The sequence below is a fragment of the Salvelinus alpinus genome, chromosome 14 (assembly GCF_045679555.1).
Source record: "Salvelinus alpinus chromosome 14, SLU_Salpinus.1, whole genome shotgun sequence".
Lineage (NCBI taxonomy): Eukaryota > Metazoa > Chordata > Actinopteri > Salmoniformes > Salmonidae > Salvelinus > Salvelinus alpinus.
In genome coordinates, this window is record NC_092099.1 from 6,178,933 (window position 1) to 6,206,147 (window position 27,215).

Consider the following 27,215-nt stretch of genomic DNA (forward strand, 5'->3'; position numbering starts at 1 on the left):
TAGAATTAAAGTGGGTTTGTATCATTTGATTTACACAACATTTGTAAAACAAACAATAAATAAGACAAAAAAACTGAACTTGAGCGTGCATAACTATTCACCCCCCACAAAAGTCAATACTTTGTAGGGCCACCTTTTGCAGCAATTACAGCTGCAAGTATTTTGGGGTATGTCTCTATGAGCTTGGCACATCTAGCCAATGGGATTTTTTCAAGGCAAAACTGCTCCAGGTCCTTCAAGTTGGATGGGTTCCGCTGGTGTACAGCAATCTTTAAGTCATACCACAGATTCTCAATTGGATTGAGGTCTGGGCTTTGACTCGGCAATTTCAAGACATTTAAATGATTTCCCTTAAACCTCTCGAGTGTTGCTTTATCAGTATGCTTAGGGTCATTTTCCTGCTGGAAGGTGAACCTCCGTCCCAGTTTCAAATCTCTGGAAGACTGAAACAGGTTTCCTCAAGAATTCCCTGTATTTAGCGCCATTCATCATTCCTTTTATTCTGACAAGTTTCCCAGTCCCTCCCGATGAAAAGCATCCCCACAGCATGATGCTGCCACCACCATGCTTCACTATGGGGATGGTGTTCTCAGGGCGATGAGAGGTGTTGGGTTTGCGCCAGATATAACGTTTTCCTTGATGGCAAAAAGCTCAAATTTAGTCTCATCTGACCAGAGTACCTTCTTCCATATGTTTGGGGAGTCTCCTACATGCCTTTTGGCAGTTTGCTATTTTTTTCTGAAAGCAATGTCTTTTTTCTGGCCACTCTTCCGTACAGCCCAGCTCTGTGGAGTGTACGGCTTAAAGTGTTCCTATGGACAGATACTCCAATCTCTGCTGTGGAGCTTTGGTCAGTTAGGGACACCACTTTATTTTAATAGTAGAGAGAATGATTTATTTCAGCTTTTATTTCTTTCATCACATTCCCAGTGGGTCAGAAGTTTACATACACTCAATTAGTATTTGGTAGCATTGCCTTTAAATCGTTTACCTTGGGTCAAACGTTTCGGGTAGCCTTCCACAAGCTTCCCACAATAAGTTGGGGGAATTTTGGCCCCTTCCTTCTGACAGAGCTGATGTAACTGAGTCAGCTTTGTAGGCCTCCTTGCTTGCACATGCTTTTTCAGTTCAGCCTACAAATGTTCTATGGGATTGAGGTCAGGGCTTTGTGATGGCCACTCCAATACCTTGACTTTGTTGTTCTTAAGCCAAGTATGCTTGGGGTCATTGTCAATTTGGATGACCCATTTGCGAACAAGCTTTAACTTCCTGACTGATGTCTTGAGATGTTGCTTCAATATATCCACATAATTTTCTTCCCTCATGATGCCATTTATTCTGTGAAGTGCACCAGACCCTCCTGCAGCAAAGCACCCCCACAACATGATGCTGCCACACCCGTGCTTCATGGTTGGGATGGTGTTCTTCAGCTTGCTTGCCTCCCCCATTTTCCCTCCAAACATAACGATGGTCATTATGGCCAAACAGTTCTATTTTTGTTTCATCAGACCAGAGGACATTTCTCCAAAATGTACGATCTTTGTCCCCACGTGCAGTTGCAAACCGTAGTCTGGCTTTTTTTATGGCGGTTTTGGAGCAGTGGCTTCTTCCTTGTTGAGTGGCCTTTCAGGTTATGTCAACATAGGACTCGTTTTACTGTGGATATAGATACTTTTGTACCTGTTTCCTCCAGCATCTTCTCAAGGTCCTTTGCTGTTGTTCTGGGATTGACTTGCACTTTTCGCACCAAAGTACGTTCATCTCTAGGCAACAGAACGCGTCTCCATTCTGAGCGGTATGACGGCTGGGTGGTCCCATGGTGTTTATACTTGCATACTATTGTTTGTTCAGATGAACTTGGTACCTTCAGGCGTTTGGAAATTGCTCCCAAGGATGAACCAGACTTGTGGAGGTGTACACATTTGTTTCTGAGGTCTTGGCTGATTTCTTATGATTTTCCCATGTTGTCAATTGCAATTCCGTGGATTGCAATTCCTTACAAGGCAGCAAAACACACCAGTAATTACCCAGACTCTCAGCAACCCCGCCACCAGCAGCATTTCTTCCCAGCCTACCCCCAGGGTCCCGAGTACCCCGGTTACCTCCGAGCCTTATGCTGTAGATTCTGGAACTTGCCGGGCCTTTCTCTCCCAGTGCTCCGTCGTCTTCGTGCTGCAGCCTTCTTCATTCCCCTCGGACCGCTCGAGGAAAGGGTACCTCATAACGCTGATGTCCGGGAGGGCACTCGCCTGGGCTACGGCGATGTGGGAGCAACACTCCGCCGTCGGACTCAGTCTGGAGGAGTTTGTTTTGTGGAAGTATGGAAGGTGTTCGATTCTCCGTTGTCCGGGAGAGGGCTGCTCGTAAGCTGCTCCAGCTACGTCAAGACTCCCGCAGTGTGGCAGACTACGCGGTGGATTTTCGCACGTTGGCGGCTGAGAGTGCCTGGAACCTGGAAGTATTGTTTGATATGTTTCTTCACGGATTGTTGGTGATCAAATATGAGCCCGAAGCCCGGGAGTTTCCCATGGACCTTGACTCCCTCATAGCCATTCGGATCGATGGGTGGCTATGAGAACATAGGAGGGAGAGGAAATCTGTCCCCTGTCGCCTTCGCTCACCCTCGATTCCCACCTTGACGCCGAGGAATCCCGGAAACCCCCGAAGGCATTTTCCGAGAGACACCGACGTCACCCGATTACTCAGGGAATCGCAGAGGGCAGTCTACTAGCCTCCTCCCGAGCCCAAGCTACTGGGAAGGGCTTGATTGTCTCCGGATGAATGTTTACGCAGACTGAACACCAGGAGCTGTCTGTATTGAGGACATTATATTTCCACCTGTTCATTGAAAATACCAGGCTCGTCAGTAGGTCACAAGTACTCTGGTGAGCCCTACGGGGATTTTCCAATGTCCCATTACTCGCACCCCTCTCCATGCCACCCTGTTATGGGGTGACCAGGCCAAATCACTCCGGTGCTCATTGACTCTGGGACGATGAAAGCTTTATCGATGCTACCTTGGTGTCGGAGCCTGGTACCATCACTCAGCCCCTCTCCATTCCCATGGACGTCAGAGCGCCGGATGGGCGCTCTACTGGTTGAGTCAGCCGCAATACGATTCCTATCGACCTACGAGTATCACATGCTGAACCAGTTAGTGTTTGTGTACCTCGACGACATCCTGGTCTTTTCCCGGTCATCTCAAGAACACGTCCTCCATGTCTGACACATCCTTCAGCGTCTCCTGGAGAACCAGCTTTTCGTTAAAGCGGAGAAGTGTGAGTTCCATTGCTCCATTATCTCCTTCCTTTGATATGTCATCGCTGCAGGACATATACAGATGGATCCAGTCAAGGTGAGAGCGGTGGTGGATTGGCCTCAACCCACATCCAGAGTGCAGCTGCAACGTTTCCTGGGGTTTGCTAACTTCTACCGCCACTTCATCCGGGGTTACAGCATCCTGGCTTGCCCCCTCTCAGCACTCACCTCTCCCAAGGTTCCCTTCACATGGTCACCAGCAGCTGCCCAGGCATTCTTGGACCTCAAACATCGATTCACTACAGCCCCCATCTTAGTCCATCTCGACCCGTCCCGTCATTTTGTGGTGGAGATCGATGCTTCAGATATCGGAGTGGGGGCTGTCCTGTCCAAGCATTCTGCCCAGGACCAAAAGCTGCACCCCTGCACTTTCCTCTCCCATCATCTTACCCCTGCTGAGAGGAACTCTGAAGTGGGAAATCGAGAACGGCTCGCCATCAAGATGGCGTTGGAGGAGTGGAGGCACTAGTTGGAAGGTGCGGAACACCCATTCTTAGTGTGGACTGACCATAAGAACCTGGAATATCTCCGCACCGCCAAGTGCCTCAACTCTAGGGAGGCTCGTTGGGCCCTGTTATTCACCCGGTTCAATTTCACTCTTCCCTACTGCCCGGGGACCAAGAACTTAAAAGCCGGATGCACTTTCAAGGTTGTATTGACCTGCTGCTACTCCGTCTGACACCGAGATCATCCTCCCTACCTCCTGTCTAGCGGCTGCAGTCGTCTGGGGTATAGAGAGACCAGAGGGGTTCCGGCTAACCGGATGTTTGTCCTGGACTCTGCCCGTTCCCCGGTTCTGGAATGGGCACCTTCCTCCAGACTGACCTGTCATCCAGGCTCCAGTGCTTTTGGTGGCCTTCCATGGTGACAGATGTTTCCGCATTCGTCGCTGCCTGCACGGTGTGTGCACAAAATAAGACTACGTGGCAAGCTCCAGCTGGCCTTCTCCAACTACTCCCTGTTCCTCACCGGCCCTGGTCCCATATATCCCTGGACATTGTTACTGGGCTTCCCCCGTCAAAAGGCAACATTACTATCCTGACGGTGGTGGATAGGTTTTCTAAAGATGCCCATTTTATTCCCCTTCCCAAGTTACCCTCAGCCAAGGAGACAGCTCAGCTCATGGTACAGTACGTCTTCCGGATCTATGGACTTCCGCTCGGCATGGTCTCCGATCGGGGTCCCCAGTTCTCATCACTGGTTCTGTAAGGCGTTCTGCACCGTCATTGGGTCGTCAAGCCAGCCTGTCCTCTGGTTTCCACCCCAATCTAACGGCCAGTTGGAGTGAGTCAATCAGGATCTGGAGACGGCCCTTCGTTGCCTCGTGTCCGCCAAACCCACCACCTGGAGCCACTAACTCGTGTGGGTGGAACACCCTCTATATCTGCCAGTGTCAACCTTTCTCTTTCCCTCAGGTCTTGCTGACCTCCCGGCCACCCTGCATGCTCTATCTTAAGAGCCTCCGACTCCCCTCCCCATCTCAAGTCTTGATGGCCCCGTGACCACTGCTCCAGCATATGCCAGTGTCTGCCAGTGTTGACCTCTCTTGTTCTCTCAGGTCCCGCTGCCACAACTGCAGTGTCTCACCTTCTCTCTGCCAGCAACGACCTCACATCCCCATTGACTCAGCCAGTTACCGGTCCACCTCCCTCCAAGCTGCGACCCTGTACCAGTTCAGTGAACTGACTGCCTTTCTATTCCAGTCTTCGCTGCCGGCCACAGCCCAACCCCGCCCTCTGGCCCACCACTCCCTCTCTACAGCCACCCCAGCTCATCCTCCACCCAACTCCCTCATTTTCCATCCTCCTCCAGTCTCTAGCCCCTCTCCTCACTCCATCTCCCGCACAGGTCTTACCCTGCATCATCGACTGCAGCTTCTTCAAGGTGCCCCTGCGCTCCACTGACCCTCACCACTCCAGGGTTTCAGGGTTTTCACTGTCCCAGATTTTTGATTGGCTTTCTTCCACTACAGAGAAGTCATATGCTCAGCCCATCGCTCTTGCCGGGCATGAGTTGGACAACTACCAATCCATCATCATGGATCTGGCTGTCCGTTTTGGTGGCGCAACCTTTTACGTCTACCATCGCTGTTTCTCGGCTGCCACTGCCTCCAGGCTCCTGCAATGGAACATCATGACATACTGGGGTGCCCTCGATGTGGAAGCTTGTCGCCGGTAAAGTGTCCCTCACCTGCGAACTCTGTGGCTGGCCATTCCACCCTGGCATCACCTGCACCCTTTCTGCCCCACGCTCAACAGCCCCTGATGCTCCCTCTGCTCGATGTTCCTCCCAGAAAAAAATCTGACTTCGCTGCCTCCTCCAGAAGGAAGGACTACGGTGGTCGTACCATGCTCTTCTCCAGAGGTAGCATTATCTGCAAAAATGTCAATAACTATGGCTTCAGCTCTTCCTCATGCCTGCTCCTCCACATCTGCACATTTTGTAGTGGTGCCAACGCCCACACCTCCTGCCCCAATTAACCCACTCCTCTTTCTGCTGAGAAATGACTGCTGGCCAACCTCGCCACCCCCATCAATGTCACTGCCATGGCTGCGGACTTGGACCTTCACCCTGACCCCTCCTTTGTCCGATATTTGCTTGACAGCCTGAATTTAGTTTTTTTCTCCCAGCCTCATCTCTACTCCATGCACTCCTCACTTCTGCTCAAACCTCTGTTCTGCACGTAACGAGCCAGAAGTGGTCTTCTCCCTCTTGGCCAAGGAGGGAGAAGACTAGGATTATTATTTTTTATTTATACCAAAGAAAACAAGTGATAGACAATACAGATAAAACATTTTATTAAACAGTGTGCAGGTGTGGTTGGAAGCCCAAGGGCTTATATGAAAACCACACCACAATGATTGGCCCCTTCCCCTCCCTACTATTCTCCACCTACCGCATCAGTCCCTTAATCCCGACTACCACCCTATTTAAACCCGTTTTGCTTTACATCGCATCCATTTTCCTCCCCTTACAAGGGCACAGGGCGAGACCTAGATGCAAACGTGGGAGGCAAAAAGTTTGAGACTCTGATATTTATTAGTATCCAAGGGGCAGGCAAGAGAATGGTGGTGGACAGGCAAAAAGATCATAACAAGGTCAGAGTCCAGGAGGTACAGAGTGGCAGGCAGGCTCGAGGTCAGGGCAGGCAGTATGGTCAGGCAGGCAGGTTCAAAGTCAGGGCAGGCAAGGGTCACAACCGGGAGGACTAGCAAAAGAGAGAATAGAAAATGCAGGAGCATGGGAAATACACACTGGTTGACTTGACAAGACAAGACGAACTGGCACAGAGACAGGAAACACAGCGGGGAATACACCAGGGAAAATACAACAGGGAAAAATACACTGGGGAAAATAAGCGAACCTGAAGGGGGTGGAGACAATCACAAGGACAGGTGAAACAGATCAGGGCGTGACAGTACACCCCCCCCCTAGGGACACCACCTGGCATCCTACCTGGTCGCATATCTGGCTGACCAGGGTTTCGGTAGTAAAAATTGGCAATGAGGGCCGGATCCAGGATGTCTTTAGCAGGAACCCAGCACCTCTCCTTCGGGCCATAATCCTCCCAGTCAACCAGGTACTGGAAACCCCTACCTCGATGGCGAACCCTCAGGAGGCGTCTCACCTTATACGCTGGCTGGCCATCGATGACACGGGGGAAGGGATGGGCCTAGAAACAGAAGACAGAGGACAGTTAGACAAGGACTTAGCGTTAGTGAGTCCAAACGGTATGACCAAGTACTCATAGTGTCCACTTGCTGTGTTGAAAGCCGTCTTCCACTCGTCTCCTTCGCGTATCCGAACAAGGTGGTAGGCATTCTGGAGGTCCAGATTAGAAAAGATGGTAGCCCCCTGGAGACGTTCGAAAGCCGAGGAGTGGTAGCGGGTACCGATTCTTGATCGTGTTGTCATTGAGGCCCCGGTAATCAATACATGGACGCAGGGTCTTGTCTTTCTTTGCCACAAAGAAGAACCCTGTGCCGGCAGGAGAGCGAATGCTCCCAGCAGCCAGAGAGTTTTCAATGTACAACTCCATGGCCTTGGTCTCAGGGCCAGACAGGGAATATAGCCGGCCTTGTGGTGGTGTGGTGCCCGGGAGGAGGTCAATAGCACAATCGTAAGGACAATGTGGAGGGAGGGAGGTAGCACAAGACTTACTGAAAACTCTCGGAGGTCATGATACTCTGCGGGAACGGCAGAGAGATCCAAGGCCGTACTTAACCCTGGAGGCAGACGTTCCGGGGAAGGCTGCGCCATCTTTAGGCAGTGTGAATGGCAGAACGGGCTCAAACCCAGATTTCAACCTGTGGTCCAGTCATTATTGGGATTGTGCTTCTGGAGCCAAGAAAATCCCAAAACAACAGGGATGTGAGGAGACTCAATGAGGAGAAGCTGTATTGACTCACTGTGATTACCAGATATAGGCAGACTAATGGGAACTGTGCGTGAATCTACCAATGGAACAGCCGTCCTGTGCTCTGGCATCCATGGGAACTATAAGAATATTTTGAAGATGAATACACAACGCAGAGAATGAAAGTTTGAGAGTTTAAGATTGTGAGAGTTTGAGAGGATGAGAGGACTAAAAACTAGAGAACTAATGGTCAATAGCGAGTTGTAAATAGGAGTTTGGTTTCAGTTCAACATCTGTGGAATGTCAGTCATAAACTCAGAGCGACGTGTGCTACGTGGGCCACATTTTCATTGGTCTGTACATTGAGTCTGGAGTGGGATACTTGTTATTTGGCCATTGGCCAAGTTGTACTGCAAGGACTTCGGCTTGGTCAATCCCAGGCTAGGGGGGGGGGGGGGGGGGGGGGGTGTTATAAGTGGCATCCTGTCCTGTCCTTTGTTCTGGGGGAAAAGCTGAGGACAGGGAGACTGAACATCTGACTCCCGGCATAGCATCTTGATTTGTCCTCTCTGAATAAACCTATCTTTCTCCCTCTGATTTGCTTTGGAGTTTGTGTTATTGAAGAATAACATACATTTCTAACAGAACGGAGAGGAGTTGAGTGGGAATACCTAGTTCCGATACCAGGGTAGCGTCCATGAAACTCTCATCAGCCCCAGAGTCAATGAGCACCCGAAGAGACTTAGACTGGTCTCCCACAGCAAGATCACATGAAAAGGAGTTTGGATAATGGGAATTAGAGGGTTCCCAGTCTGGCTCACCAATGTACCTGTACCTACCAATGATTTAGGTCTCTTCACTGGGCAGGTGGCTATGTAATGCCCGACAGCACCACAATACAGACAACTATTGGAGCTTAGCCTATGTGATCGTTCCCTAGGCGATAATCTATCTCTTCCCAGTTGCATAGTTTCCGGTGTATTCGACTCACCCGTCGTTGATGATTCTTGAGGGAGCTCGTGTGGCTTCGGATCCTTTCGGAAAAAGAGTCTTCGGGGACTTCCGGAATCCCTCGGAGGTAAGCGAGCCACAGCGGATGGACGAGTGTGACCTAGGCCAGACCTCCTCTCACTCCTGCGTTCCCGTAGACATCCATCAATCCTAATGGTGAGAGCGATGAGGGAATCGAGGTCAACCTGTAATTCCCGAGCAGCTAGCTCATCTTTTATTACCTCTGATAATCCGTGGAGGAAGGTATCGAAAGGGACTCCAGATTCCAGGCACTCTCGGCGGCCAACGCGCGAAAGTCTACAGCGTAGTCTGCCACACTATGGGAGACTTGACGTAATTCCAGTAGTTTTCGGGCCGCCTCTCTCCCGGATACTGGAGAAGCGAACACCTTCCTCACCTCTGCCAAAAAATCCTCTAGATGACGACAAATGGCGGATTGTTGCTCCCAAACTGCCGTAGCCCAGGAGAGTGCCCTTCCTGACATTAGTGTAATAATATACACTATCTTCGATCAGTCCGAAGGGAACGAAGATGGCTGTAGATCAAAAATAAGGGAGCACTGAGAAAGAAAACCCCGGCAGGTTCCAGAATCCCCAGAATATCACTCCGGAGGAGGTAAGCGGGGTTCTCGGGGAGCTGGGGTAGGCTGTACAAACTCACCAATAATAGAAAAAAGGTTACTGGGTGGTTGGGGGTTCTCAGAGGTGGCAGGCTGCCTATGAGCTAATTCCCTGATTTGCTCCATATTAGCCTTAAACCCTTGGTCGTAGCGTTACATCAGGGAACGAAGACCTTCCAAAAGGTCCAGTAGTAGCTCCTCACGCTTCCCAATGGTGGCTCCCTTTAGGGAGACAGCGTGGCGGAGCTTGTCCAAGTCTGCTGGGTCTGTCATGGCCAGTTTGTACTATAAGGGCACAGGGCAAGACCTAGATGCAGATGGTTAGTCTCTGATATATATTAGTATCCAAGGGGCAGGCAAGAGAAGTCAGAGTCCAGGAGGTACAGAGTGGCAGGAAGGCTCAAGGTCAGGGCAGGCAGTATGGTCAGGAAGGCAGGTTCAGAGTCAGGGCAGACAAGGGTCAAAACCGGAGGACTAGCAAAAGAGAGAATAGAAAAAGCAGGAAATCCACGCTGGTTGACGAACTGGCACAGAGACAGGAAACACAGGGATATATACACCAGGGAAAATAAGCGACACCTGGAGGGGGTGGAGACAATCACAAGGACAGGTGAAACAGATCATGGCACGACACCCCTTCTCCACCTTCTTTCTCCTTTTTACTTAGGTTCCTTCAAGGATCTTCTGGGGGGGGGTTGCCTTCATCACAGCAGCCTAACTGCCATGACCTGATGGCGAGGTCTACCTGAGACTCCAAGCCAAACCCTACAGAGTTAACCCCGCCGGATCCTTCATCTGCAGCCCTTGGTTTCATCTGGTCCTCATTCTCACATCCATTCCATTTCCTCAGTAAATATTAATGTCTAGTCCTTAAACTCATGAAACCATACAAAATCAGGTACCAATTGAGTACAGGACCCAGATCTGGCACAAAATGTCCTGTAATTTGTCCCTTTTCTGTTCCTCTATGGACCATGAGAAGAACACAGGACTATGTTGTGCCCTTTTTTCCTTTTCCCTGTTCTTTACGTATTCAAATTCTGTTCAGCAGCATCAAATCCTCCCATGAGACAGTATTGTCCTTGCGCTTGTCCCCTGGGCTCGCCATCTCTCCTCCGCATCTCTTCACGGTCGCACAATGTAGCCCAACACCCAAAAGATTATCTTTCTCACTCTCGGTCTCTCTTTCTCCTTCCGCTCGCCCTCTTTTTTAAATAGTCAAACGCAATTTGAAGAAGATTAATTAAAATGCTTTTAAAGCCACTGAGGCTGATTGTGTGGATTCTCAAAGACTGTGCAAATTATTCCTCTTTTCTTTTTTTTATGTCGTTAAACCAAGCCGGGCCTGAAACAAATGGCCTGAATAGCCTTTCACTGATTTCACCCTTGGAATAATAAACATCTGTTGTAGCATTATGTGTGGAAATAAAGGGATACATGTGTTTGCTCTGCACTTTCTGTCTTGCTGCATTCAGGGAACTCGGGCTAGGCACATTTTGCACTGATGGCTGGGTTGCAATTGCAGTGTTACAAATGTATGAACGCCATTCGTTTCATAATGACTCAGTCAAAATGCTTCAAAAGGCTGCACCCTTCTGCTCTGGTGAACTTGAATATGTAGTCCGTGGTGCATAAAGTAAGCATAAGGCCAACTGTATCGCAATGAGCCTTTGCCGAACAAAATGGAGAGAGCCTAGGGCATCATAGCTAATAGATTATTTAAACAGGGCCAGAGAGAATGAAAATACATACAGAATGTGACAGAGGGGAGCATTGAAACAACTACGCTACAGTTTGGTCATTTACATTACAGTATTCACGAAACACTTTAAAAGCTTTTCTCTGATGCCAAATGTACCATGAAGTGGTATTATAAAAATGGTCAATATGGACATCATCACTCTGATGCTATCACATAATGACTGTACATACTGCACAAAAAAAAATCAAGATAGTTAGACAAAAATATGACACAAACTAGGCCTAGTTGTATGAGTAGCTACAGTACAGTAGCTAATCTAAAGGTAACATCATATAAAATCATATCTATTCACCGCTGCATGATGCAAATAGGCTCAATAGCGTGCTTTTCTCTACTAAACTCTCCCACAGGGTTCTAATAAAAGAGAACAATTTCCCACTCTCCTCAATCTCCACTCTCCTTTCTGAAATATGCGACTCTGTGATCTTCACTAGACAAAATGAGATGCAGCAGCTACACCGATAGAGAGAACGAGAGAGAAGAAGGAGTATTCCCTGCGCTCCTTGAATAGATAATGCTTTTCCTTCACTGTCCTTTATTCTTTCAAAAAGAATGCATCAGAGGCCAAATATTAATTCTCGCCATCGTACGACGGGTGGCAGATCTACGCAAGTGGCATGATTAAGGGAAGGAGCACAAAGGATTTCTCGTGGCACTTTGAACTTTCAGCAGAGTTCTGATTACACTCTCAACTTATCCCCTCACTCTTCAGGAGAATTCATTGAAAAGACAACAGTAATGAAAGGCCCATAGCAGGGAGAAACAGTGGAATTATAGCATCAATGCTCTCCGGCTGCTCGGTAAGGTGCAGGAACAGGGGAGAAACACTTTTTTTTCACTTTCACTCTTTCCTCCCGTACATGAATCACCTTCAGAAAATATCAGTAGATCTGATTGTCTAATACTCCATTCCCCTCCCTCCATCCCTCTATCCTTACCTTTGTCCCTGCTCTGGGATTCCTCCACAAAGATTCACATGCGGTAGGAATCACTTCAAGGAGTGACATTGACGGAGCAAGGTGCTGACTGGCATGGCTGTTTGTCTTTTGATGTGTGAGATCAAATCGATGAACAAGGTTCTCGGCGAGAGATGCACGAACCGATTAGCATTAGCCTAGCGTGGCCTAACTGCCTCACCCCACTAATCATTAGCCTTTATATCGGACTCTTAAAAACATCCAGATTTACTCATTACGAAGAGAGCGTTGACCGAGGTGCAGCTGGAAATGGTTCGCTAACACCTTTATGTTTTAAGTGAAAGGGAACGAATAAGGTTGTCGTAACGGTACGTAATGATAGAGTGAGCCTGACAGAGACACATTCTTACGTTGACATTTGTTAACATTTATAAGCTCTTTGTCTCCTGCATGTGGCATTGTGTCCTATGGCACTATGACATTGTTGTACGGCCAATATATCGCAATGAGCCGTCATAAAGGTTTACGTCAGACTGAATGAGAGTTTGTGAACACTTACGTAAGGTAGGGATTCAATCCTACGACCTTGCTCAAAAGGCGACATTCCAAGAAGGTACCATACATTTATTTGGCACTATATTTAGCACACACCTGTCTCTTGAGGCATCACTGTTTATGCATCACTGGAGTGTATTGCTACATAATACATTACGAATGTATTCAAATGTGCGTCTCCGTGTTTGGGGTGATGGGGGCAACTTTAAGATTCAAACAGCAAAAGAGAGACAGTGCTTTTCCACTACATTGGTATTCATAGTGCTTGCCTGTAACTTCATGCTAATGATCAAAGTTGAGGGGGGGTGATCTCCTGAGTACAAGTTACGAAGATGAGATGAGGAGAGAGAGAGAATGAGAGAGAGAGAGAAAGAGAGAGAAACTGCTTTGCTACCCCTGCTTTGAAACATTTTACCCTTTCCAACAAGCTTTGTTTTTTAATTGGCTGAAATTAATCTTAGGGATGTAGATGGCTGATTTGCATTCATTAAAACCCAACCAAAAGAAGTCATGCTTAATTCCAATCAAATTTGCTTAACTATGCATGGTGAGAGATTCCAAAAGAGCTGCGTATTTTTGTCAATCCCTTTTTTCCCCCTAAAGCAAATCAAATGTAATGAAGCTGTCTGTGTGTTTTACTAGATGTTGAAGAGCATAAACAGAGCACCTTGATCCTGGGCTGAAAACAATATTACTGCTAAAGTAATTATAAGAATCTGCATTTGTCATTGTTAATTGTGGATATCTATCACGGCTCAGGCTAAGACCCAGATGCAGACACAGGATGCGGATAGTACGAGTCTCAGAGTTTATTTTTTGTTCAAGGGGCAGGTACTGATCCAAATCAGAGTCAGGCAGGTACAGGATGGGGGTAGGATCAGGGTCAGAACTGGGAAGATTAAGAAAACCAAAAACTAGAGCACAGGAACCACGGGAGCACGCTGGTAGGACTTGACAGGACAAGGCGAACTGGCAACATACAAAAAGATAACACGGGTATAAAAATACACAAGGGATAATGAGGGGAGATTGGAGACACCTGGTGGGGGGTGGAGACAAGCACAAAGACAGGTGTAACAGATCGAAGTGTGACAATATCAGCATAATTAATGTAAATTTATGGCAAGCAATAAAATGAGGAATAATTTGTGTTGGTGTATTACAACAGGCATGTGAACAGGGTGCATAATACAACTTAAATCTTACGTATTGATTGGGTGAATGCTAATACCATTTGAATATTAAACAGGCCGAGTGCTGAGAATCTGTTTGAGACTTCACTTTTACCAGTTCAATTCTGGGACCAGATACCACCAGTGTAACACAATTAAAGGGGCAATATGTTGTTATTTTTTTTGTAAACAGTAAACAGCTGCGGAATGGGGAAATGTAACCACTGATGTTCATTGACAGAGCTATGGTATAGTGCCCTCCGTAATATTTGGGACAGTGAAGCATCTTTTTCTTCTTTTGGCTGCAAAAAGTTTGGATTTAAAATCATTCAATGACTATGAGGTTAAAGGGCAGACTTTCAGCTTTCATTTCATCCATATCGGTTGAACTGTTTAGAAATTCCATCACTGTTTGTACATTTTAGGGGAGCAAAAGTATTGGGATAAATTCACTTAAGTGTCTTAAAGTAGTAAAAATGTAAGTATTTGTTACCATATTCATAGCACGGAATGACTACATCAAGCTTGTAACTACACATTTATTGGATATTTTGTTTTGTTTTGGTTGTATTTCAGATCATTCTGTGGCCAATAGAAATTAATGGTAAATAAGGTATTGTGCCATTATGGAATCATTTTTATTGTACATAAGAATAGAATATGTTTCCAAACACTTCTACATTCATGTGGATGCTACCATGATTACAGATAATCCTGAATGAATCGTCAATAATGATGAGTGAGAAAGTTATAGACACACAATTATCATACCGCCAAGACATGCTAACCTTTCACCATTACAATAACAGGGTAGGTTAGCATTTTATATCATACCCCCAAGACATGCTAACCTCTCACCATTACAACAACAGGGTAGGTTAGCATTTTGGAGGGTGGAATGTAACTTTCTCATTGTTTGATTTAAAATCCACACTTTTGAAGTATAGAGCCATAAGAAGAAAAGATGCTTCACTGTCTCAATAACTACAGAGGGCACTCTATATCACTAATTTGAAAGTTTAAAAAATGATGAACCAATCACAGAGTGCCCCTTTAAAGATGTGTCAGTCCTCAAAAGAGTACAAAGCTGTTTTATTTGTCAACCCCCAGGGGTCCGAATACAGACATTAGTTTGAAACATTTGTATATGCAGTCATTACTATATTATTAATTTGCAATTTGTTAACATGGATATTATACAGTTTTTGATGTACAAAAATAAGTAAAATAACTGAAAGTAGAGAAATTGTTGAGATTGTAACATTTTATTTTGTATTGCTCTGCATAACGACACTGTGATGTTAGAGTCTGATAGCAACCATCGTAAAAAGACCTCTGGTGCCGTTTATTCAAATGCAATGAAAAATAGATAAAGGTTAATACGCATGCCTATCGTCTGAATATGTAACAGTTTAGCTTCCGTCCCTCTCCACGACCCGGGCTCGAACCAGGGACCCTCTGCACACATCAACAACTGACACCCACGAAGCATCGTTACCCATCGCGCCACAAAAGCCACAAAAGGGGAACAACTACTTCAAGGTCGCAGAGCGGGTGACGTCACCCGATTAGCGCACATCACCGCTAACTAGCTAGCCATTTCACATCGGTTACACTCACCCCCCTTTTGACCTCCTCCTTTTCCACAGCAACCAGTGATCCAGGTCAACAGCATCAATGTAACAGTTTAACTTTCGTCCGTCCCCTCGCCCCTACCTGGGCTCGAACCAAGGGACCCTCTGCACACATCAACAACAGCCACCCTCGAAGCATCGTTACCCATCGCTCCACAAAAGCCGCGGCCCTTGCAGAGCAAGGGGAACAACTTCTTCAGGTCTCAGAGCGAATGACGTCACCCGATTGAAACGCTATTAGCGCGCACCACCGCTAACTAGCTAGCCATTTCACATCGGTTACCGCTCTGCAATCAACCCTCTTATTTTCCTGCATTTTACTTTCCATTTGATCAATTAATTTCCCATTTTAACTTATTTTTATTTGTTTTTTACCACCTCGTAATGCAGCTAGCGCAGGGCATAATACAATTCGATGCAAATAAAGATACAAAAACCTCCACAATGACAAGAGTGTACTGTTGAAACAGTGTGTGGCTGTTTCTTCTACTTGATCTGAGAGGGGTTGAAACAGTGTGTGGCTGTTTCTTCTACCTGATCTGAGAGGGGTTGAAACAGTGTGTGGCTGTTTCTTCTACCTGATCTGAGAGGGGTTGAAACAGTATGTGGCCCATATATGTTTTGGGTAAATATATATATCTATATACATACACGCATGCATACATATACACATACAGTGGGGAGAACAAGTATTTGATACACTGCATATTTTGCAGGTTTTCCTACTTACAAAAATCCAGAAAATCACATTGTATGATTTTTAAGTAATTAATTTGCATTTTATTGCATGACATAACTATTTGATAAATCAGAAAAGCAGAACTTAATATTTGGTACAGAAACCTTTGTTTACAATTACAGAGATCATACGTTTCCTGTAGTTCTTGACCAGGTTTGCACACACTGCAGCAGGGATTTTGGCCCACTCCTCCATACAGACCTTCTCCAGATCCTTCAGGTTTCGGGGCTGTCGCTGGGCAATACGGACTTTCAGCTCCCTCCAAAAATGTTCTATTGGGTTCAGGTCTGGAGACTGGCTAGGTCACTCCAGGACCTTGAGATGCTTCTTATGGAGCCACTCCTTAGTTGCCCTGGCTGTGTGTTTCGGGTCGTTGTCATCCTGGAAGACCCAGCCACGACCCATCTTCAATGCTCTTATTGAGGGAAGGAGGCTGTTGGCCAAGATCTCGCGATACATGGCCCCATCCATCCTCCCCTCAATACGGTGCAGTCGTCCTGTCCCCTTTGCAGAAAAGCATCCCCAAAGAATGATGTTTCCACCTCCATGCTTCACGGTTGGGATGGTGTTCTTGGGGTTGTACTCATCCTTCTTCTTCCTCCAAACACGGCGAGTGGAGTTTAGACCAAAAAGCTCTATTTTTGTCTCATCAGACCACATGACCTTCTCCCATTCCTCCTCTGGATCATCCAGATGGTCATTGGCAAACTTCAGACGGGCCTGGACATGTGCTGGCTTGAGCAGGGGGACCTTGCGTGCTCTGCAGGATTTTAATCCATGACGGCGTAGTGTGTTACTAATGGTTTTCTTTGAGACTGTGGTCCCAGCTCTCTTCAGGTCATTGACCAGGTCCTGCCGTGTAGTTCTGGGCTGATCCTTCACCTTCCTCATGATCATTGATGCCCCACGAGGTGAGATCTTGCATGGAGCCCCAGACCGAGGGTGATTGACTGTCATCTTGAACTTCTTCCATTTTCTAATAATTGCGCCAACTGTTGTTGCCTTCTCACCAAGCTGCTTGCCTATTGTCCTGTAGCCCATCCCAGCCTTGTGCAGGTCTACAATTTGTCCCTGATGTCCTTACACAGCTCTCTGGTCTTGGCCATTGTGGAGAGGATGGAGTCTGTTTGATTGAGTGTGTGGACAGGTGTCTTTTATACAGGTAACGAGTTCAAACAGGTGCAGTTAATACAGGTAATGAGTGGAGAACAGGAGGGCTTCTTAAAGAAAAACTAACAGGTCTGTGAGAGCCGGAATTCTTACTGGTTGGTAGGTGATCAAATACTTATGTCATGCAATAAAATGCAAATTAAATACTTAAAAATCATACAATGTGATTTTCTGGATTTTTGTTTTAGATTCTGTCTCTCACAGTTGAAGTGTACCTATGATAAAAATGACAGACCTCTACATGCTTTGTAAGTAGGAAAACCTACAAAATCTGCAGTGTATCAAATACTTGTTCTCCCCACTGTATATGCCAATTATGTGATGATCCGACCACATGTCTGTCCCCTATCAACACTTTTTAAAACTTTTGGTGCCAGAGAGAATGGCATAAGAAAATAGTCAAGACGATTAGCTTGATTAAGCCTCAGCCATGTATATCTCACTAGGTCAGGGTATTTAAGTCTCCATATATCCACTAATTCCAATATATCCATGACATTCATGATTTCCTTAAGTGCCTGATGGTGATAGTTTGTAGTGTGATTCCCTTTCCGGTCCATAGAGGTATTTAAGACCGTATTAAAATCTCCCACCATAATAATAGAGTTTAGTGTTGCTTGTAGAGTTGATAAATTGTTGATAAATTCTCCTTTTCCTTTAATCCACAAACACCTCCTTTGTCTTGATCACGTTGAGGGAGAGGTTGTTATCCTGGCACCACACGGCCAGGTCTCTGACCTCCTCCCTATAGGCTGTCTCATCATTGTCGTTGATCAGGCCTACCACTGTTGTGTCGTCAGCAAACTTAATGATGGTGTTGGAGTCGTGCCTGGCCATGCAGTCATGAGTGAACAGTGAGTACAGGAGGGGACTGAGCATGCACCCCTGAGGGAACCTCGTATTGAGGATCAGCGTGGCAGATGTGTTGTTACCTACCCTTAACACCTGGTGGCGGCCTGTCAGGAAGTCCAGGATCCAGTTGCAGAGGGAGGGCACTATGGTGTTGAACGCTGAGCTTTAGTCAATGAACAGTATTCTCACGTAGGTGTTCCTTTTGTCCAGGTGGGAAAGGGCAGTGTGGAGTGCAATAGAGATTGCATCATCTGTGGATCTGTTGGGGCGGTATGCAAATTGGAGTGGGTCTAGGGTTTCTGGGATAATGGTGTTGATGTGAGCCATGACCAGCCTTTCAAAACACTTCATGGCTACTGGTCGGTAGTCATTTAAGCAGTTTATCTTAGTGATTTTGGGAACAGGGACTATGGTGGTCTGCATGAAACATGTTGGTATTACAGGGACAGGTTGAAAATGTCAGTGGAGACACATGCCAGTTGGTCAGCACATGCTCGGAGTACAAGTCCTGGTAATCCGTCTGGCCCTGCGGCCTTGTGAATGTTGACCTGTTTAAAGATCTTACTCACCTCGGCTACGGAGAGCATGATCACACAGTTGCCCGGAACAGCTGGTGTTTTCATGCATGTTTCAGTGTTGCTTGCCTCGAAGAAAGCATATACGTAATTTAGCTCGTTTGGTAGGTTCATGTCACTGGGCAGCTCGCATCTGTGCTTCCCTTTGTAGTCTGTAATAGTTTGCAAGCCCTGACACATCCAACGAGGGTTAGAGCCGGTGTAGTACGATTCAATCTTAGTACTGTATTGACGCTTTGCCTGTTAGATGTTTCGTCAGAGAGCATAGCGGGATTTCTTAAAAGCATCCGGGTTAGCGTCCTGCTCCTTGAAAGCGGCAGCTCTACCCTTTAGCTCAGTGCGGATGTTGCCTGTAATCCATGGCTTCTGGTTGGGGTATGAACGTCCAGTCACTGTTGGGACGATGTCATCAATGCACTTATTGATGAAGCCAGTGGCTGATGTGGTGTACTCCACAATGCCATCGGAAGAATCCTGGAACATATATTCCAGTCTGTGCTAGTTAAACAGTCCTGTAGTTTAGCATCTGCGTCATCTGATCACTTATTTATTGACCGAGTCACTGGTGCTTCCTGCATTAGTTTTTGCTTGAAAGCTGGAATCAGAAGGATAGAATTATGGTCAGATTTGCCAAATGGAGGGCGAGGGAGAGATTTGTACGCATCTCTGTGTGTGGAGTAAAGGTGGTCTAGAGCTTTTTTTCCCTCTGGATGCACATTTAACATGCTGGTAGAAATGACGTAAAACGGATTTAAGTTTCCCTGCATTAAAGTCCACTAGGAGCGCCACCTCTGGATGAGCGTTTTCCTGTTTGCCTTATACAGCTTATTGAGTGCGGTCTTAGTGCCAGCATCGGTTTGTGGTGGTAAATAGACAGCTAAGAAAAATATAGATGATAACTCTCTTGGAAAAGAGTGTTGTCTACAGCTTATCTTTAGATACTCTACCTCAGATGAGCAAAACCAAGACTTCCTTATTATTAGATTTCATGCACCAGCTGTTGTTTTCAAATATACATAGACCGCCACCCCTTGTCTTACCGGAGGCAGCTGTTCTATCTTGCCAATGCAGCGTAAACCCCAGCCGTATGTTATCCATGTCGTTGTTCACTCCTGTGTTCCAATGGCACGTTGTGTTAGCTAATCCAAGTTGATCATTTTAGAAGGCTAATTGATCATTAGAAAACCCTTTTGCAATTATGTTAGCACAGCTGAAAACTGTTGTCCTGATTAAAGAAGCAATAAAACTTGCCTTCTTTAGACTAGTTGAGTATCTGGATCATCAGCATTTGTGGGTTCGATTACAGGCTCAAAATGGCCAGAAACAAAGACTTTCTTCTGAAACCCGTCAGTCTATTCTTGTTCTGAGAAATGAAAGCTATTCCATGCGAGAAATTGCCAAGAAACTGAAGATCTCGTACAATGCTGTGTACTACTCCCTTCACAGAACAGCGCATACTGGCTCTAACCAGAATAGAAAGAGGAGTGGGAGGCCCCGGTGCACAACTGAGCATGACGACAAGTACATTAGAGTGTCTAGTTTGAGAAACAGATGCCTCACAAGTCCTCAACTGGCAGCTTCATTAAACAGTACCATCAAAACACCAGTCTCAATGTCAACAGTGAAGTGGCAACTCTGAGATTCTGGCCCTCTAGGCAGAGTTCCTCCGTCCAGTGTCTGTGTTCTTTTGCCCATGTTAATCTTTTCTTTTTATTGGCCAGTCTGAAATATGGCTTTTTCTTTGCAACTCTGCCTAGAAGGCCAGCAACCCGGAGTCGCTTCTTCCGGATTCACTACGTAAATAAATGTAAATAAACCCCCAGAAGCACAGAAGTACCTTTGCGGCTCTGCCATCTTTTTTTTGATAGAGGTTAGACTGGTGACGTTGAGACTGGTGTTTTGCGGGTACTATTTAATGAAGCTGCCAGTTGAGGACTTGTGAGGTTGTCTGTTTCTCAAACTAGACACTCTAATGTACTTGTCCTCCTGCTCAAGGCAGGGTATTCTGAAATGTGTTCGACGGATAGAATCTGAAGGCCGTTTCTGCTAAATTGGTAGCGACAAACGGAATATCAAGGGTTAGCCATTCCTAAGAGCGAGTAAGGTATTTCGTAAATCTGTAGGTTAGGAGTGATGTGAGACAACATGGTCGTTTTTTGCAGGATAGCTTTGTAAATGAACAGAAGGCAATGATGTCAGAGATGGTGTGACGGAGAAGTCCGTCACTGGCCAGCGGGCAGCGTTTGGTACACGAACACACACACTCATCGCGCCTCCCTGCTCCGTTATCACACAAGTAAACTTCCCTATCTTAGTACATACATTACACACTTTATTCTTACCTCCCGTCAGTAACAGTTTATGGCATAAAGAATATACCGACAAGCGTTCGTGTTTAATTTAAGCAACGTTTATTGTACTTATCATTATTATGGATGAGAACGTTGTTTGTTTGGTTCTGATCCTCTCTCTCCGTCTCTGTAGCTTCCGGGTATGCTGGGATAAGGACCAGAGCTACAGTTTTTTAGCTGAGTGGGAAATGTAGGCTTTGTTGAAGGTAATTGCTTAATTAATTAGAACTGGGTATGTTCTGATGGGAGGGGCTTCCCCTACAAAAGGAGCCTCTCTTTCAGTTCAAGGGGGGGCCCATTTTGGATTGAGCAGTTGATGGGTCATATTTGTTTTTAAGTTGTCCCCATAATGTATACTTTGGATGGCAGTACTGTTGTTTTCCTTCCGGATTCACTATGTAAATAAACCCCCAGAAGCACAGAAGTACCTTTGCGGCTCTGCCATCTTTTTTTTGATAGAGGTTAGGTTTTTCAGTTTAGCCTTCTGGCCTACTTTATGTGACAGATGGCCAGCCCACTTTCTGACCCAGATCAAAGTGATGTGTGCAAAATCGGTGCTATGATAAACAACATCCAATACCTTGAATAGGAGAGGCAGGTGGTTTCACATAGATTATATCGCCATAGTCTAGGGCTGACAAGAAAGTAAACTTTCTATAACACATGTATGTCACCTTTACAAGCAGTAGATGAAATAGCACTTAGTGCTATGAAATTAGGTTACATTAAACCATTTGTCCTACCTAGTCTACTATGTTGCATTACAGTAGTTGATGTACAGTAATCCAGTTTACTCCCCAGTCTCTTGTCTTAAGTTTAGCTCAATTGTATGGGTGTGTGATTTAACAAATCAACAGGGAGGGGCAATAAACATCACACAAAACATGTCGGATGCATGTTGTTACACACACTTAGGCCTACATGTGCATGTATTACATCAATTAATAACGCTTCGATCACACCGACAACGTCATTGAGCAAAATAGTTTGCGGCATCATCTGGATATGTGTGCGACAACAGTCCAACATTCCCCTTCTGCTACCATTCCTGTCAAGCCGTCTATTCGTACAGTTTGACGCATATAAAGCACTGCAACTGCCTCTGCAACGCAATGCTGCAAGGAAAACGCAGCGTTTCATTGGAAATGAATGTAATTCTGGTGTACCAAATCACACTGACGCTGTCGGTGTGTTCGAAACCTAAGTACATGTCTATACTGCAATGTTTCCCACTTGTGGCATATCTATTTTTCAAAAAAATGATTGATGGCAGTAACCAAAACCCTCTAATAAAAATAAAAATACTGCCTACCAACAGTACTTCTTTAATTTCATGTGTTTGGCAAATGCCCAAGAGGACTTGTCTGTACCCGTTGTGTAATGCATTACTCTCCAACTCCTTGAAGGTGATTGTTGTCTTGCCTGGTTTTCCATCCCCAAAAGCCTTGGCCTCCTAGGCGTTCAATTGTTTTCGTCCATGTTGGCGACATTCCAGGCATTCTTTTATGACACATGGAGCTGCTCTATTACCAGGCTCCTCGATTCTCCTCTTCCTGCAACTCTTCCTGTTGGTGACTGAGACAAGTCACTCTAATGCAACAATGATGGTGATTTCGCTCTGCTTATCGGAGCGAGTAAGTACTTAAGCAGATGCTTGTACTTTGATCCAATTTGCTTCCTGAATGTGTGCTTCCTCATGCACAGTAAACAGGTCTAAGTATGCTCTCATTAGCTCAAAGCCAAAGCAAATACTTCACATGATTATTTGCTCGATTTGTTTTGCTAGGCTGGGTTGTACAGTACAATATGGCTGTTAACAGAAGCGAATTCACACAAATGACAGGTTTACCCCAATGGCATATGACAATTTCAAATACTAATTTGCATTGTAGTATATCAGTGGTAATAATTCACTGTTGTCAACATTGCTCTGGCGATTAAATATGTAGACTGGTGGAGGCTACAATGCCTTTGTTAACAGAAGCACATTAACACAAATGACAGGTTTCCCATTGGAAAGTGCCTTTTACATTTAGGATACTCATTTACTGGTGATAATTCAGTATTGTCAACATTGCTCTTGTGGTTGAATATGAATACAAAACCTATATGGTTAAAACTGTAGAAGCCAATTAACACAAATGACAGGTTTACCCAATAGAAGGCCTTATTATAAATGTTAGGATTACTATTATTATTATGGGTCCAAGCCCCAAAGGGGCTGGAACCCTATTGTTATTGTAGGGATTATTATGATTATTTTCCAATTTTTGGAGAGCTATAGCTCTAAAATGGTAAGACCTACAGAGACCAATCTGGATGGGATGGTGTAAACTGGTGGCTGAATACATTTGACTTGAAAATGTCAGCCCCGCCGCCTCGTTTGACCTAGAGTTTCGGAATTTGGTACATCGTTTCCTCTCTACCAAAGGAACACATTTGCTTCCTGGAATGATAATGTCACCATGATGGTTCATCGACTATTTTGAAAATGGTGTAGATTTTTAAACATCTCCTCAGTCACCGCTATGCCGATTTCTCAGAAACTTAGTGTACAGCATCTATAGACCAAGATCTTTATATGTATAATAAATTAAGTTGATTTCTTCAACGTCATGGCCGCTGTGAGCCAATGAAGGGGTTGAGCCTGACAATTCAAGTCTTTCAAACGCTCTTGGAGGGAATGAAGCCCCCTGCTGGCTATGCATCTCAATTCTCTACAAAGTTTCCTGAAGCGTGCACTTGTCCACTACCCACATGGATTCAAAAGTATACATTGGTGTGAGTACCAGAGATTAAATCAAGACCGGGACCCTTTAGGTCCAGACCAAGACAAGACTTTCTGAGACCCAGACCAAGGAACAACATATGGAGACCATGACCAGGCCAAGACCAGTTTAAATGGGAAAAAACAAGATCCAGTAGAGTAAACTTGAGTATAGTTCAGTACAGTACAGTATAGTTCAGTACAGTATAGTTCAGTTCAGTACAGTATAGTGCAGTATAGTGCAGTACAGTACAGTACAGCACAGTATAGTTCAGTACAGTATAGTTCAGTACAGTACTGTACAGCGCAGTATAGTTCAGTACAGTACAGTACAGCGCAGTATAGTTCAGTATAGTTCAGTACAGTACAGTGCAGTATAGTTCAGTACAGTACAGCGCAGTATAGTTCAGTACAGTACAGTACAGTGCAGTATAGTTCAGTACAGTACAGTACAGCGTAGTATAGTTCAGTACAGTATAGTTCAGTACAGTACAGTGCAGTATAGTTCAGTACAGTACAGTACAGCACAGTATAGGTCAGTACAGTATAGTCCAGTACAGCACAGTACAGTGCAGTATAGTTCAGTACAGTACAGTACAGCGTAGTATAGTTCAGTACAGTATAGTTCAGTACAGTACAGTGCAGTATAGTTCAGTACAGTACAGTACAGCACAGTATAGGTCAGTACAGTATAGTCCAGTACAGCACAGTACAGTGCAGTATAGTTCAGTACAGTACAGTACAGCGCAGTATAGTTCAGTACAGTATAGTTCAGTACAGTACAGTACAGCGCAGCATAGTTCAGTACAGTATAGTTCAGTACAGTACAGCGCAGTATAGTTCAGTACAGTATAGTCCAGTACAGTATAGTGCAGTATAGCTCAGTACAGTACAATACAGCACAGTATATTGCAGTACAGCGCAGTACAGTACAGTGCAGTATAGTTCAGTACAGTACAGTACAGCGCAGTATATTTCAGTACAGTATAGTTCAGTATAGTACAGTACAGTATAGTTCAGTACAGTACAGTAAAGTATAGTAAGGTTGAGTAGAGTATAGTACAGTATAGTAAGGCACAGTACAGTGCAGTACAGCACAGTATAGTTAGGTTGAGTAGAGTATATTACAGTACAGTAAGGTACATTACAGTATAGTTCAGTACAGTACAGTAAGGTACAGTATAGTTCAGTACAGTATTTTTTTCACCTTTATAAACAAGTACGTTTATTAAGAACAAACGTTTACTTACGATGATGACCTGTCAAACACATCAATAAACAACAATTACATTATACAATACAGTGCCATTAAAAAGTCTACTTACCCCCTTCAACCTTTTTCAAATGTTTTGCCTTAAGGCCAGTCACCACAGGCCAAAATAAAATGTTGGTCCATTAATATTAGTATTTCAACAAGTAAACATAAAAATGTAATATTAGGGTGTGGTCCTACAGATCAACACAACCTACTCCACATTTCCTAAGTGAAAGAAAGTTATTGAATGAAAAACATAAATACACTAAATATGTGGACCTCTGTTCAAATTAGTGTATTCGGCTATTTCAGCCACACTCGTTGCTGACAGATGCATAAAATCGAGCACACAGCCATGCAATCTCCATAGACAAACATTGGCAGTGGAATGGCCTTACTGAAGAGCTCAGTGACTTTCAATGTGACACCGTCATGAGATGCCACCATTCCAACAAGTTGCCCTGGTCAACGGTAAGTGCTGTTATTGGGAAGTGGAAGGCCACACAACCTCACACAACTAGACCACAGAGTACTGTTGCGCGTAAAAATCATCTGTCCTCGGTTGTAACACTCACTACCGAGTTCCAAACTGCCTCTGGAAGCAACATCAGCACAAGAACTGTTCATCGGGAGCTTCATGAAATGGGTTTCCATGGCCAAGCATGTCGGCTGGAGTGGTGTAAAGCTCACCGCAATTGGACTCTGGAGCAGTGGAAACACGTTCTCTAGAGTGATTAATCACGCTTCACCATCTGGCAGTCCGAAGGACAACTGAGTTTGGAGGATGCCAGGAGAATGCTACCTTCCCGAATGCATAGTACCAACTGTAAAGTTTGGTGGAGGAAGGATAATGGCCTGGGACTGTTTTTCATGGTTTGGGCTAGGCCCCTTAGTTCCAGGGAAGAGATATCTTAATGCTACAGCATACAATGACATTCTAGACGGTTCTGTGCTTCCAATTTTGTGGCAACAGTTTGGGGAAAGCCCTTTTCTGTTTTAGCTTGACAGTGCCTTCGAGCACAAAGCGCGGTCCATACAGAAATGGTTTGTCGAGATCAGTGTGGAAGAACTTGACTGGCCTGTGCAGAGCCCTTACCTCAACCCCATCGAACACCTTTGGGATGATTTGGAACGCTGACTGCGAGCCAGGCCTAATCGTCTTACATCAGTGCCCGACCTCACTAATGCTCTTGTGGCTGAATGGAAGCAAGTCCCCACAGCAATATTTCAGCAACTAGTGGAAAGCCTTCCCAGAAGAGTGGAGGCTGTTATAGCAGCAAAGAGGAGGACCAACTCCATATTAATGGAATGAGATGTTTGACGAGCAGGTGTCCACATCCTTCTGGTCATGTAGTGTATCATAATTGGACAAGTCTCCACCCTCCTGTGTTAATAGTTGGTGAAATACTTGGTGGAAGCACATGTGGGAGCCTTTACAGCTGTGAATCAACTTTGCACTGGGCCACATATATCCATAGTTTTTGTAAAAATTGCTCAGTAAATTTGATTGGGAATCATTGATGGACAGCAACATTCACATCTTGTCTCTGATTTTCAAGCACATTTAAATCAGGACTGAAACTAGACCACTCAGAAACACTCAACACCTCTTGGAAAGCCATTCCGGTGTGTCTTTGGCATTCAAATTTGTGTAATTGCATAGCTGAAGAAAATACTCTTCCCCAGGGTTTTAAGAAGACTGAGGCGGGTTTTCCTCAAATTCCTTATCTGGGATTTGCTCCTTTCATGTCTCCCCAGTCCCTGCCGATGACAAGTATACCCATAACATGATGCTGCCACCACAATTCTTGAAAATAGAGAGGGTTTCACCCAATGTTGTGTTTTACTGGATTTGACCGAACCCTGTAGTTTTTAATTTAGGCCAACGAGTTTATTTAGTTGCCGTGTTGTCATGCAGTATTACTTATCAGCCTTGTTGCAAACAGAATGGATGATTTGGAGTGGTTGTTTTTAACACAGGGTTCGTTCTTTTCACTTTGTCATACAGGCCAGTATTATGAATTGAATGCAATGTTGTGGATCCCTTTTTATTTTAAACTATTGTGGTTATGGGTATGCTTGTCACCGGCAGGGACTTGGGAGTTTGTTAGGATCAAAATAAATAAGAAAGGAGAATTGTTTGATTTTTTTCTTGAATTTT